Below are 14,021 nucleotides of genomic sequence, written 5' to 3' on the forward strand. Positions count from 1 at the left end.
TGTTCCTTAGGCTTATAGCAACGCGGTTTTGCAACTACAGAGGAGTGCTCTGGGAAATCTTTCAGTTCCTATACCTGTACTTCTTAGTTTATGTTTGAGATTGAGAAAATACAAAGAAAGCTTATGTGGCTTCAGGTGTTTTTTCCAATAGGAGATCAGAGTAGTTGGTGGTAAGACCTCTCCATTTATTCTGCTATTTTTCCCACTTTTTTCCCCCATAGAAATGGACTTATTCCAGGAATGGGTAGTGACTGACCTATTGCCAAATCAAAATGGAAGGAAGATAACTGCCCCCTCTATTCAGGTCACTGTTCAGTCACAAGACCTTCAGAATTTCATGTCCCTTCCCCCAGGCCTTACCAACACCTGCATTTTAGATTTGGGTGTTGCAGCTGCATTGGTTAAACTGGATGGCTCTCCTTAAGGGTACAGCCGTACAACCCATCTATCACCAACTATCACTGTGTATGGTGTATCTTAGAAAGGAAGTCATTTAAGAATACTTTAAAGGTACAAATGATATTTTTATTACCCTTTAGTGCAAAAACTGCAAAACAGAGAAAAATAACAGGCCAAATTTATGTTACAATTAATTTTCCTTTTCCATGTATTCCCTTCTTCCTGCTTTTCCCTATATACATTTTTTGGTATAACTGTAGTTATAATTAATGTAACTGTATAATATAGTTAAGGTAACCAATAACAGTAAAATTCTGATCGCAGTTCTAATGTGTGGGCTTTTTTTCTCCCCACACTACCAAGAAATTCCCTGCCAGCCGAGTGTCTTACAACTCAACTCAATTCTGACTCAATACCTGGAGATAGCACCTGATCCCATGCGTTAAGGGTTCAGTACTACCAGACAGCCCGTCTGGTTCAGATGCCAGTCACATGACCAAGTTGTTGCCTGTGTATCAGACTGACTGGCTATACATCAGAGGTTCCTACAACTCCCTCCTTGGGTTTGACGGATTTGCCAGAGTGGCTCACAGAACTCTGGAAACCAATGTATTCACTAGATTACGGGTTTATTGCATAGCATATTAAAGGATACGAATGAACAGTCAGATGAAGAGATACAGATGGCAACATCTTGAACAAAGGAGCGTCTGTCCCCATGGCTTTTGGGGAGCTGACATTGTGGCACACGAAAGTGTTCTGGTCTACCAACTTGGAAGCTCTCTAAAACCTCTCCTTGTAGGTTTTTATGGAGGCTTCATTACCTAGGCATGAATGATTAAATCATTGGCCACTGGTGATTGATTCAACCTTCAGCCCCTCTCCCCTGCCTGGAAATTAGGGGATGCAACTGCAAGTTTTAACCCCTTCTTCATGCCTGGTTCCTCTGGCAACCAGCACACCTATCTTTAGGGAATTTCCAAAAGCCACCTTATTAACATAAACTCAGTTGCAGTTTAAAGGAACTTGCTATGAATAACAAGATATGTATTTCACCTTAACAGCTATGAAACCATTTGAAGAACTGAGGACAAGAGAGCAAATATTAGAACAAAAGATGCTTTCCTTGCTCATTCAGAAAATTCCAAGGGTTCTAGGAGCTATGAGCCAGGAACTATGTACAAAGACCAAAATATGTATTTATTATAATTCACAATATCACACATAGTCAATGTTAAGAAAGCAAGATATAATTTGTCATGGGTTAAACTGTATCCTTACCCCCACCAGTTCATATGTTGAAGCCCTAATCCCCAGTGTGACCGTATTTGGAGGTAAGACCCTTAAGGAGATCATTAAGGTGAAATGAAGACGTAAGTGTAGAACCCTGAGCCAATAAAACTGGTGTCCTTACAGAGGAGACAGAGACATCAGCGATCTCTCTCTCTCTCTCTCTCTCCTGTATATATAGAGGAAAGACTATGTAAGAATACAGTGAGAAAGTGGTCATCTGCTAGCCAGGAGGAGAGGCCTCACCCTATATCAAGTCTGATCTTAGGCATCCAGCTTCTAGAACTGGGAGAAAACATATGTCTGTTGTTAAGGCATCTGTGGTATTGTTATGACAGTCCTAGCAGACTAATACATCTATGCTGCTACATAGTCTTTACAAGCAATATTTCAAGGGCTACAATACTGGTCACTATATCAGTGTTTGCAGATTATTGGGTAGAGTGCTAGCCAAGGAGATGAGATCAAGCAACAGACAAATAAGTGAACAAATAAGCAAACTGTGTTCCATGGTCAAATAAATTTAGGAATCACTGAGCTAAGCAAAATTAAGACATCTTGACTTCTTTATGGCATCCTGAAACCTTTACTTTACTAATATTCATTGTCAACCTTCAAAAGGCCATGCTCCATTTAGAATGTTTCTCTCAACTGCTATTATGTGGTACATGGTTCTAAAAGCTTGCAGTTTGAATATCATACTGTGATGAAGGAATACATGAATAAATTATTGTGTTTTCTTTCCAGTGTAAATTTGGGTTGGACTTAACACTTGCAATTAAGTATGCAAGCTATATGAAACCCATCTAAGGATATTTATCCTTAACTGAGCTTTCTAGGATTATCATGTACTGAATTTCTGTTCTTTTCTTCTGACTGTCCATGAGTTTAGGAAAAGGCCTGAATAGAGTAAGAAATAGTTATTTTATTCTATGAAGTAATTTCAGTGCTGGAACAGCTTAATGTACAGATACTGTTTGGGGGATTGTTAGAGTAAGGGTGCAACACTCAATGGAGAAAAATACTTTTGGGGTGCTTAACAATCTGAGTTCAAAAACATGCTTGTGTGTGGTTTTTTTTTTTTTGAGAATTCATGAGTGTTTGGGGTGGAAAATAAGGGGTAGAGGGAGGGTTGTTGTGAGATCCATGGGGGTGGTTAAAGTGTTGCAGACTCCCTTCATCTGTTAGGTTATCAGGATGTAGGACTACCTGTACCCCTGAAATCTAGAGTGCACGTGGACCCCAATAAGCCTTGTAAAGGCAGTAGTGAACAAGGTGCTCTGTTTTCCTAGGGTTACCATCCTATGATGAAGAATTTTGCCCATAGAAGGTAAGACAGACATCTATATTACCCATGTCTCTGTCTATATGTACATGTATGTCCATATCTGGTGCTTTCATTTCGGAGATTTTAAGGGAAAGAATGTAATTAATTCAGACAATTGAAGCCACACTACGAAATTAGAACTCTAAATATTCTGTTATATGGTTAAGTTAAGCTTAACAATACTATACATATTAACAAGAACAGAATGGAGTTCTGTTCTTCATTTAGGAAACTTTTAACCGTAAGTGGCTAAGAAAATAGCTTCTGTTTCAGTTCTTTCTAGTTGCTCTTCTTCGGCATTGTCAAGGCTTTAATTCTCATTAATGTAAGGGAAATGATCAATAACCAATATGCAGTCAGTCAGGTTTCAGTTTCACTACCAAGACTTTTTAACTGACTCCTTCAAGAACACTGTCCATATGCCTGGGCTCGCTTGTTCACTGCTGTGTGATAGCTCCTTCCCGTTTCTTTCCAACATGCTCCCACTGAGCGTCCTGTGCTCTGTATTTGGGTATGTGTTTGTGCTCTTTTCCACTCCTTTTGGTCCCGTCATTGACAGGAAGAATACCTTCTTCATGGGGATTCCAGTGGGCAGAAATAGGAATCCCAGTTTTCCCAAAGGTATTTTATAGTTTCCATCCACCAATACTGCATTCCAAAGGATGCTGCCTCGGCCCAGCCTGAGGGACAGCAGCCCTATTTCGTCCAATGTATTCTTATCCCCTCCAACCACAGCTGACTGGGAAAATGGCCCCACGAAGATAGTGCTATTACCCACAAATAATGTAATGTGGTTCTGCTATTAACACCAGTCTCCTGCACGAGAATGAAGAACTCCCTCCTCAAGTATGGCCAAAAAATAATGTCTCTGTCCTGGTTCTGTATATAGCCTCCTTTTTTCTTTCTTTGCTTCTAGAACATTCTCCTTTCCTTTCCTAGAGCCCACGATAATCTGGGTCCCAGGCAGGTTTGCTTCGGGATGTTTGTTGCTTTAAATTGTGATTTTTATTCTAATCATCTTTTGTTATGCAATTGTTCTAAATTCAGAATTTAGGTACAGAGATCATTTAAATTACAGCTTTGAAATGAGTTATCTGGGCTTGAATTTTGGGCTCTGTCATAGACAAACTGTATGATCTTGGACATTTTCCTTCTTTCATTTTAAAATCATTTTACTGACATGAGATTGACATAAAAAAGCAAAACATATTTAATGTATACAACTTAATGAGTTTTGAGATCAGTATATATCCATGAAACTATGGCCATAATCTATCCCATAAACATATCCATCACCTCTATAAATTTCCTCCTGCCTACCTCATTATTATTATTAATATTTTTGTGTGGTAAGAACAGTTAATTATTGGAAGAGGTCAACTGGAGGATGTAGGGTCAGCTGGAGGATGCACTCCAGGTGACCTCGGGCTGACCCTAAAGCTGGAGCTGGGGATCTCTCCTGCCCTGCCTGCCTTGGAATGTATGTTCTGCCCACTGTTCCCACAGTGGGAACTGTTTCAGGGACACAGCCTTGAAAGTGTAAGGTGTCGTGAGACCATCTGGATTGCGTGTGTGGCTGAACCCAGTTAAGGCCTCTGTAAAGTCTTTTAAGATTCTGGGGGGCGGCTGTGGAGATCGCCTTATCTTTTGGGCACCCAAAATCAGACTTGTATGTGAGTTCCTTTGCTTATTAAACCAGCCACCAATCTGGGGTCCCCTGCCTCTTTGGACTCTCCTTGTCTTCTGTTTACAGAAGCTAGTTGCAGATTTCACTTGGAAAACTCCTGAGGGTTGAGATGTTGAACCAACATTAATGTAAGATGTAGTAGAATGGTGGTTGCCAGGGGTTGCGGGGAGCAAAAAACAGGGAGGTATTAATCAAAGAGTATGAAATTTTAGTTATGTAAGATGAATAAGTCCTAGAGATCAAGTGTATAGCAAAGTGTCTCTAGCTAACAACACAGCTGACCCTTGAACAGCATGGTTGGAAACTGCACAGGTACACTTATACATGGATAGTTTAAAATAAATATATTGGAACATTTTTTGGAGATTTGCAACAATTTGAAAAAACATTTTCCTTTTTCTAGTTTACTTTCTTACAATAATGCAGTATATAATACATATAACATACAAAATATGTGTTAACTGTTTATGTTACTGGTAAGGCTTCTCGTCCGCAGTAAGCCATTAGTAGTTTGGAGAAGTCAAAAATTATATGTGGATTTTCAACTGCTGGTGGGTCATGGTACCCCTAACCCCTGCATTGTCTAAAGGTCTACTGTATTGTTAAAAATATCCTAAATGGTCATGTTTCTCCGTGTACTTCAGTGTCTTGGTTTCTAAGAGGGACGTAATAGTGTAGTTGTGAGGATTACGTGAGAGACCCAGTGTTTAGAGTCAGTGTGATTTCAGTCCGTGTTTACTCTCAATGGTAACACTGGTAACAGTTCCTGTAGATGCTGCAGTTGTTGGAAGGCAGCTACAGTGCTCAGTGCAGCGCTGGCCTTGGGGCTGTTCATCTCCTCTCCAATTTCTGCCCAATGCCTGCTGCTGCCTACGTTCAGGAGAGACGTCTCTGTAAATTGCTTTGCATCCTGTGGCATCTCAGCGGGAGAATCCTTTTATTAATCTTACTTCTGGAAGAAACAAGACATTAGAAATGGAAAAAGCCCCTTCCTCACACCTGCCTCCCTCAGCCTCCCTTACATCTGCATGTGGCAGTTAGTCCCTGACCATTTTCCCCCATAATGCACCATCAACAATTTCCGTCTGGATGAAGTAGCCATAGGGTTCCTTTTCCTCACTGCCTCAGATGACATCCAGTCTACATTTGTGCTGCTCCAAATACTATTCAATTTTTAAAACAAAGCAGTGAATTTTCCATTCGATGAACTGCCTCTTAACTAATTACTGTAGTGCTTTCAGAACTAGCTATACCCAGGCAAAATTATAGAGATGGCAAAGGTTGTACTTAATCTTACTAGATTCTTTGTCTGCATTTTCCCCTCATTTTCTGCATCTCTCCTCCACAGGTTCTAATACCTGCCTGAGAGTCAGTAAAATCACACACATTCGGTCCAGCAGGCATTTTCAAGTCCACCTAGATCCATCATACTCTGACCAAGGAGAGAAGCTGAGCTGCAGGATTATTTGTACCCAGCAATTAACAGGTTTCTCTTCTTCCTTTGGAGAAATGTCTACGAGAAACAAAAGAAATGGAAACATTCATCTGAACAGGAAAGGGAAGCAAGGAGGGGAAAAACAGGGACCTAGCAAGACTCCCTCTGTGGTAACCCAAGGGCTCGGTAGACCCACCTACATGGTTGTTATATCTTCACATTCAGGGAGAAGTGTGATTTTACACATGATAAACCAGATTTAGAGAGAAAGGACTTTTCCAAGGTGAGCTGGCTGGTAAGTGGTAGAGCTGATTTTAGACTCCCAGCTTGTCTTTTCTGGGAGATTTGGCTGCACCCAGCATCATGCCAACTGGGCAACGGACTTTCTACGCCAAATCTGGACTCACGATGGAGCCGGAGGCTTCAGGGAGTGTGATCACGAGGTGCTTCTTTGATGGGAAATAACATTTTCTCATGGCAGTTATGGGAGATGAGATTAGAAGGGGTTAACAGATGGTTTGCAGTTCCTTCAAGAACCCTGCTGACTTTTGTACAGTAAAATAATAAAGTTCCAATTTGGGAACGCATTTGCTACTGTGACACTAATACAGCTCTGGGCTATTAGGGGATTAGATGAGCACAGAGTTTTATGAGCCATCAGCTGTGGACTGGAGGGTGATTCAGCATGTCTGCTGCTGGGAGCATAGCTGTTAATTGGAATGGGAGAGAGAGGAGCCCCGAATTGGCAGATCGGGTTTAAATGGGTGGATTGTCTGGCGGAGACTCTTTCTGTTCTTTTTTGGCTTTGGTTCAGTGCTTATAGCCAGACTGTCCTGCTCCCAGCTGGACTTTGCTTGCCTTGAAATGCATTTTTTTTTTTTTTAGTCAGTTTGTAGCTCCAGATTTCAGAAGGGCTTGGGTGAGCGAGAGGCAATGGCAATATAGCCAGCTTTTACCATTTGACTCTGAATTCCCTGGAGCCCTAGTTAGCTTTTTAGCTTACTGCCTTCTGCCATCAGCACTGTCCTGGGCTCCTTCCCTCCTGACCACAGAGCAGGGACCATTGTCAGTGCAGCTCAGTTCAAGTGTTTATAAAGTCCCTAGTGAGGATGTGAGAGCTGAAGACCTGTGCTCAAGAACTGCTTTTACTACTCAAATAAATAACTTGATTGTCCAAAACTGTAGCTTTCTCTTTTGTAAAATGGAGGTTATGAAAACAATATGCATCGGGCAGGTTGGCCATTAGCATTTAAGAGACTCCTATGAAACCAAGGAGTGAAAACACAAAGAGACCAATATTCTCTCAATATTGATGAAACTCAAAGCCACAACTTCCATAAAGCCTTTTTATCCCCTCAGCGGAGTCTTCATCTCCTTAACTTCTGTCTTGTAGGTTATTGTGAGAAGTACAGGCAATAATCTTTGTCTGGTGCCTTCTATGGAGCCTTGCATGTAGAAGGGGCCATAATAAACGGCTTTTTATCTCTTCCACACTCTTATTTTTATTCTCCTCACCCCCTTCCTCTTTACTAGGTCCAGAAAGAAAGCTTTACAAAATATTTCTTGAAAATGGTACCGATTGATCAAGTTTCTCCCCTTAACTTGTTTTTTTCAAGTTAATGTAATTTAAAATTCATATAGTTTACCAAGCCAGATAGTACCGTAAGTCATCTAACAAACCACAGCCCTCTCCACCTCTGATTTCCAGCCCCCAGACCGATTCTCGTAACTCTTTTTTCTGATGGTCACCTCTCACAGTAAGCAGTATTTTTGATTTTTTCATTTTAGACAAAATCTATTGACTTCCTACTATAAAAGATAGGTATTTTATCTCTTTCCTTATACACCCCTCTGTATTAGTTTCCTGTGGCCGCTATAACAATATCACAACTTTAGTGTCTTGAAATGGCAGAAGAAATATGTTTCTTTGTAGTTCTGGAGGCCAGAAGTCTAAAATCAGTATTGCTGGGCCAAAATCAAGGCACTGACAGGGGCCTCACTCCCTTCTGAGGCTCTAGGGGGGAATCCATTCCTTGTCTCTTCTGGCTTCTGGCAGCTGCAGCATTCCTTGGCTTGCGGCCACGCCAGTGCTTTCTGCCGCCGTCTTAGTTCTGTGCCTTACCTCTGTGTCTAACTCCCTCTGGCCCCTGTTTATATGACTCCATGTGACTGCACTTAAAGCCCAATCCAGTGGGCTCATCTCAAAATCCTTAATTTAATCCTATCAGTAAAGACCCCTTCATTTTTCAAATAAAGTAACAATTCTAGATTCCAAGGATGAGGGCCTGAAATCTTTGGGGAACTTCATTCAGCCTTCCTTCCCCCCTGCATTTATTATGGATTTATTGGATACTTTTGTTCAACTAGCATTTTGTGTTGGCATTCTTCTGATTATGTAAATATCCTTTGCAGCTGCACCAAGTCGTGTGCTGTGATGGCATTTCCTATTTTGTGCAACATGTGTTTTCTTTGCAGTAAATATTTTTGATTTGTGTTTTTTATTAGTTTTCCAGGTGCTTTTCACCAAGCCAGGCTCAGTCTTTCCAAGAGAATCATAAAACTCCTTTCAATATGTATAAACCTATCACAGAATCGATCATTTGCCTCTTTTTCATTGGATTTCTCTCCTGAACACTCTCTCCTCCTGATCCAATCTGGGCTGGCTGCTGCCTTCCAACACTTTTCTGCACCATTGTCCCCAGCTTTCCCTCATTCCTTGCCTGTATTGGAGCTGCTGTCTCCTGAATCCTGTGTCTCCTAGTTTTCTTCCTTGTCTTGATAGAGTAGATGGTGTTTGTGGTTGTTTGGGTGCATGAGAGATTGTGCTTTGGAGACTCTTTATTTCTGCAAAGTTCTTTGTTTCACCTTCATCTGTGATTGTTTGGGTCTATAATCAAGATTGTAACAAACCAATCCCAGATTTCACTGAGGGTTTATTTCCTGGGATCACTCCTCATACTAAGTCCTCCATCAGCCATAGTTTGGCCAGAAACCAGAAGGCAAATCACTTATTTTAAAGGTGTAATGTAATATAAGGGAGGTTAAGTGGGTGCTGGATGACTGGAAAAGGGACACCAAAGCAGCACAAAGATAATAACCGCAGGAAGCAGCTAGCATAATTAGGGCAACAGTGGGCAGGAGTTGAGACAATTAGAACCCAGAAGCTTGAAGGAGGAGCCCCACGGTGCTAAGGTCCAGACCTTGGAGGGAGAGGTGCTGCCAGGCAGTGCTGGAATCTCTGAGGGGTAGCATGAGGCTGGTTCGGGAGTTTCAGGAAAATATAATACAGTCTGGAGCTTAATCAACTGCCCCAGCCAGGGGAAGGACTGTTAGAGACAATGCTGATAGGAATGGAAGAAAACAGGGGAGGCATGTCCTGTCCCATCTCCAGACCTCTGGTCTCCCTGTCTGCCACCTGTTTGATGGACTCTAAAGGGAAGCCGGCTATTAAGGGAAAAAGGTGGGTGGATTGGGGCTGAGAGGCAGTAGCTTAGTAGCAATAGGACAGTTGTCTTCACACCTGGTGTTGCTGAAGTTTTATAATCTCTTAACACTGATATTGTGAGATTTCACATGAGGTTTCATGGGGTGGTTTTTTTTTAGTGGTTAGTCATTGGTAGGTTAGGTCCTTAGATCTGGAAACTCTATTTAGTTTTAGGAAATTTTCTTGCATTACAACTTTGAAATTTTAGCCTCTCCATTTTCTTTATGTTTCTGGGATTCCTACAACATATCTCACTTACTTCTTGGATCTCTGGTCCAGTTTTCTTATTCTTGCCTGTGTGTCTTCTCTCATTTTCTTTTCATTGCTTGCTGTGCAGCTTTCTCAACTTTTTATTTTGATCCTTTTAAGTTTTAAAATTTCTGCTAATGTAGTTTTAAATTTCTAAGACCTTTCATTTTTTCAACAGTTTTCTTTCTTAAATGGCATTCCATTCAACAACAAATGGCATTCTATTTTCTTCATGGATCTTGATCTCATTTCATCCTGACTTATATCTCTTATGTTATATTTAATATGTTTTCCAAAATTTTCTTCTACTCCATCTATCGTCTTTGTCTTTTATGTTGTACATTTTCCTTAGATCTTGGATACTTATTGGCCATCCTTAAGGATGCATGGAATGGCTGTGTGCGTGGATTGCTGGACCTCACTGTAGGATACTCAAGTAGGAATGTGGAGAATTTGTTGGTGACCAAACATCAACATCTATGGGTATTTTTGGTCGCCTGCCCCCTTGGGCCTGTCCGGTTTCTCAGAGAGCAGCGTCTAGTTTCCAGCCTAGGGGCTGTGCATCTGGTTGCTGCTTCTCTGGGAATAATCAGGGCAGGGAGAAGGGTGATGCCTGGCGTGCATTATTCAGACGGGTATTGAATGCCACTGTGCTCCACATAGTCTCACGCCGGCTGGTAGCCATGCCCAGTATTCCCATTTCCAGAGTTTTTTGGTTTATCCTGCTGAGAGAATACAGCTCCCATCTTCTGCCAGCAGAGGAGATGGCAAAGCTTGGGTTGCACAGGCTGGGGGAGAGATCCGGGACTCTATTCCCGACACACATTTCCGACCAATTCTTCTCTTTTCCTTCCTTGCCGTTCCCCTCCTGCTGCCCACTGTGCGGCTCCCAGCCACCCTCCCCCTCCAGCAGGGAACACCAGAGCTCACCTCTTTCGGGCTGCCTGAATGGCCCAGGCAGAACTGCAAACCACCAGACAGAAGCACCACAATGCAGGCCTAGTCAGGGTGAAGAAGGTGTTGCCCGGAGTGTGCCCACTGTGGGTCTGCTGCAGTGAAGGGCTTTGTGATGTAAGCCCTCCAGGGGTCTCCTGGGCTCCACTTTGCACTCAGGACAGCAGGTGGCGGGCAGATCCTTGACCAGTTATGTAGACCCGTCGCATCCTTCCGGCTTTGACTCAAGGACCTAGACGACCCGCAGTCTGCAGGAAGCCCTCCTGGCCTTTGCAGTTCACACCTCTGTCCTTCTCTCTGGTTCTGACTCTCCAGGGTACTGATCCCTCTGCTGCCCTGGGACATCACTTCACCTTGCTGTCTGGTGTGATTTACTCATCTTTTAGGGGCTGACCAATTTTGCCCCCGCATGGATGGGGGTACTTTGGGGATGGTGGTGCTGAACTGCATTTGCTCATATCCACCAACTCTGTGCAGAGTGTCTTCTTCCACACACACACACAGACACACACACACACACACACACACACACACACACACACACACACAGTCAACAGCAATCTTCTCATTACCTGCAACCAGCAGTTGACTACAAATGTATAATTAGTGATAGAAATATTCATATCGCAGGTATATGGTTCTTTATACCATATACCATTTTTTATAGAAAACCTTCACACACTTTATGTCACTTAGTTTTCATGACACTTGCGAGGAGAATTCGTTACACATTTTTGATGGCTGTAAGCGCGGAGGCTCAGAGAGGTGAAATTGTATGCAGGGCTCGCAACCAGACCTTCTTGCTGAAAGTCAAAAACTGTTACTATTTTGTACACAAATATCCATAGCAACTTTATGGGTACAGGCTCAAACTGGAAACAACCAAAATATTTCTCCATCTGCAGTGAAGGGACAAGAAACTGTGGCCTGTCCACACTGTGGCGTGCTGCCCTGCAGGAAACAAGAGCAGATGATTGATACATGCAATGCGGGCAGATTGCTAAGGAACTCTATGGAATGCAAGAAGTGAGACAAGAAAAGAGCACATGCAGTAGGGTTCTATTTACATAAAATTTGAGGAGACACAGCGAATGTATAGTGACAATAGATCATGTGGTCACCTGGGATGGGAGCTGGAGTCGAATACTCTTTGCCGCAGAGGAGAGCTGACTCTCAGAAAAGGAGGGGTGACGGGGCACACACTCTGATGTGCTTGCAGGGGTGAAGCCTGGACCCCAGCAGCATGGCCAGTAGGTTAGTGGAGCTCTGAGGACCTAGGCTGGCAGAGCCCAGGTGTCTAAGCTCCCAGGCTCCTTAGACCCTACTTCCTCTCAGACAAATGTGGGATTGTTTTGTCATAAAAATACAAGTGTAGTCATAAAACATGTCTTTGTGGGGGAGAACATTTCCCAGGCCTAGGAATGTGTGTATGTACATGTGAGACAAGCTCAGACAGGTGTCCCTCTCCCCCTCCCCCAGCCTGAGGCCGGCACGGCCAGGTGTGATCTCATGCTAACCTACAACTTGGGGGGAGCCCTGAAAGGCCAGCGGCATCTGATACCCTCCATATCAGGCTTAGAAGAGTTTTCCAAAAGGCTTTGCATTCCCTGGGTCAAGAGCTCACTTTTTTTTTCCCCCTCAAAAAACATGTGTATTTCAGCAGAAATTTAATCCCTGGGGTGCCAACGCTTTCACACTTACATCAGTTAAAATGGCATTTCTGAAGAGACATGTGATCCTGCAGAAGCCTCCGGAGACTAAGCTCAGCTTGGTATCCCTTCTCGTTTCTTGACCTTAAACAAAAAAAGAGGAAGTCACGTTTCATTTTCAAAATGATCTTGACAAAGTCTTCCCTTCAAATTGGCTGGGATTGAATCTTTTTCTCTCACGGAGTCTCTTGCCACATTGTCCTATTGCTTTGCATGATGGAAGCAGCTGTCAGACCTCAGGCTGTGGTGTGAGGGCCTGTCCCCGGCTTCACGCTGCCCAAATACTCCACAGAGCATCAGACACGTTTTTGTTCAGGGGGGACCCCAGAGCTTGTCTTTTAGTCCCTTGCCCCCATTTCTAGAAGTGAGGAAATTTGGTGTCCAAGGAGGAAGCGCCTTCTTAGCACCACACAAATAATTAAGAGATTCCCATTCTTTGAGGACCTAAACTCCCAGACTTTGTACTAATTGCTCTACATTTATTATCTTATTGATCTGTTCAGTAATCCATTGGCCAGTCACTGTGCTCCCCGTGTTCCTGAGGGGAGAAATGAGGCCCAGTGAAATTAGGCAGCTTGTCTGAGGTCACACAGCTTCCACGGCTGGATGGAGGGCAGGACCATGTGCCCGTGTTCATCGCTCTGAACAAGGGTACACTTGAGCTGCTGCAGGACGTGGAGAGACATGCGCCGAGGGCAAGGACTCAGGGCTCCAACACAGCCCTCTAATGCCTTCTGTGCTTTTGATCTTAAGGATGCTTCCCATATTCACCAGCCTTCAGTATCTATGTCTAGTTCCTAAAAATCTGAATCTCTTTTCACCTGATGCTGGTGTGCTGAGAACTAAATACATGATGTTGCTGATTTAACTTTTAACTCACTGTTTTCTTTCTGTGGCCTTCCATCAATCCCAAATTCCTCCCTCTTTGTCTTCCATCTCCTGCTGGCTTCCTTTTGGAAAGACTCTTCAAGAAAGGACTGTCTGTGGCTGACGAAGCTCAGTGTGAGCTTAAGCCCCCGGGACCTCTTGGAGGGACATTTGTCTTATCTCTAGTGGTGGAATGGAGAGATTTTACGCAGAAGGAAAAAAAGCAAGGAGACTAACCCTCACTGGCATGTATTTTGTGCCAGATTCCATTATGTAACTTTACTTATAAAACACGTCCCCTCTCTCCTCCCCTGTTTTGCAGATAAGGACACTGAAGTTCAGGGAGGTTGAATAACTTGCCCCCTACCCGCCCCCCTCCCCGTCATCACACAGTGACTTCTATTTGTGGGGTTGTTTCCCCTGTACCGTCAGCTAGAAGGGGAGGATTTTGAGGGTGAGAAGGTCGGCGGGGGTGGGGGCGTCTGTGTGTCCTTGAATCAACTGGGAGAGGCTGACCTCTACTGGAGCATGTAGCACTCGAACATGAAACAGAAACAATAATCTTCTTAGCCTCAAATGGTCTTTTCTCACATTTTGGAGAGGAATCCCTTTCACATAGG

General features: G+C 43.2%; 1 long non-coding RNA gene across 1 annotated transcript; it reads right to left on the minus strand.

Moving 5' to 3' along the window:
• Positions 1-11,761: 11,761 nt before the first annotated feature.
• LOC140848252 (uncharacterized) lies at positions 11,762-13,492 on the minus strand. Its single transcript, XR_012128823.1, has 3 exons — positions 13,415-13,492; positions 12,527-12,618; positions 11,762-11,776 (listed from the first exon to the last, which is right to left on the minus strand). It is a non-coding gene; the product is annotated as an uncharacterized lncRNA (long non-coding RNA).
• Positions 13,493-14,021: the final 529 nt, after the last annotated feature.

Source organism: Manis javanica, chromosome 3, assembly GCF_040802235.1.
Source record: "Manis javanica isolate MJ-LG chromosome 3, MJ_LKY, whole genome shotgun sequence".
Lineage (NCBI taxonomy): Eukaryota > Metazoa > Chordata > Mammalia > Pholidota > Manidae > Manis > Manis javanica.